The sequence below is a fragment of the Arachis hypogaea genome, chromosome 17 (genome assembly GCF_003086295.3).
Source record: "Arachis hypogaea cultivar Tifrunner chromosome 17, arahy.Tifrunner.gnm2.J5K5, whole genome shotgun sequence".
Classification (NCBI taxonomy): Eukaryota; Viridiplantae; Streptophyta; class Magnoliopsida; order Fabales; family Fabaceae; genus Arachis; species Arachis hypogaea.
This window is the reverse complement of record NC_092052.1, coordinates 114,796,961-114,798,239: the sequence shown is the minus strand read 5'-3', so window position 1 is coordinate 114,798,239 and position 1,279 is coordinate 114,796,961. Positions and strand designations below refer to the sequence as shown.

The 1,279-nt window shown below is 41.2% G+C and overlaps 1 non-coding gene across 1 annotated transcript; it reads left to right on the top strand.

Moving 5' to 3' along the window:
- The first annotated feature begins 818 nt into the window (after nucleotides 1-818).
- On the top strand, nucleotides 819-926 carry LOC112767870 (small nucleolar RNA R71). The gene has a single exon (XR_003185311.1). It is a non-coding gene; the product is annotated as a small nucleolar RNA R71 (small nucleolar RNA).
- The last annotated feature ends 353 nt before the right edge of the window (nucleotides 927-1,279 follow it).

The window sequence follows — 1,279 nt, the reverse complement described above, 5'->3', positions numbered from 1 at the left end:
AGGAGGTCTTCCTCACTAGGATTCACGTCCTCCTCCTCCTCTTTGGGTTCGGCCATACCAAGTAAGGTTATGGCCTTGCACTCTCTTTTTGGATTCTCTTCTGTATTGCTTGGGAGAGTACTAGGAGAAGTTTCAGTGACTCTTTTACTCAGCTGGCCCACTTGTGCCTCCAAATTTCTAATGGAAGACATTGTTTCATTCATGAAACTTAGAGTGGCCTTAGATAGATCAGAGACTATATTTGCTAAGCTAGATGGATTCTGCTCAGAATTCTCTGTCTGTTGCTGAGAGGATGATGGAAAAGGCTTGCTATTGCTAAACCTGTTTCTTCCACCATTATTAAAGCCTTGTTGAGGCTTTTGTTGATCCTTCCATGAGAAATTTGGATGATTTCTCCATGAGGGATTATAGGTGTTTCCATAGGATTCTCCCATGTAATTCACCTCTGCGATTGCAGGGTTCTCAGGATCATAAGCTTCTTCTTCAGAAGATGCTTCTTTAGTACTGTTGGATGCAGCTTGCAATCCATTCAGACTCTGAGAAATCATATTGACTTGCTGAGTCAATATTTTATTCTGAGCCAATATGGCATTCAGAGTATCAATTTCAAGAACTCCTTTCCTCTGAGACGTCCCATTACTCACAGGATTCCTTTCAGAAGTGTACATGAACTGGTTATTTGCAACCATGTCAATGAGTTCCTGAGCTTCTACAGGCATTTTCTTTAGGTGAATGGATCCACCTGCAAAATGGTCCAATGACATCTTAGATAATTCAAACAGACCATCATAGAATATATCCAGGATGGTCCATTCTGAAAGCATGTCAGAAGGACACTTTTTGGTCAGTTGCTTGTATCTCTCTCAAGCTTCATAGAGGGATTCACCTTCTTTCTGTTTGAAGGTTTGAACATCCACTCTAAGTTTGCTAAGCTTTTGAGGAGGAAAGAACTTGGCTAAGAAAGCCGTGACCAGCTTATCCCAAGAGTTCAGGCTATCTTTAGGTTGAGAGTCCAACCATATTCTAGCTCTGTCTCTTACAGCAAACGGGAAAAGCATAAGCCTGTAGACCTTGGGATCAACCCCATTGGTCTTAACAGTATCACAGATCTGCAAGAATTCAGTTAAAAACTGAAAAGGATCTTCTGATGGAAGTCCATGAAACTTGCAATTCTGTTGCATCAGAGAAACTAATTGAGGCTTTAGCTCAAAATTGTTTGCTCCAATGACAGGGATTGAGATGCTTCTTCCATGTAAGTTGGAATTTGGTGCAGTGAAGT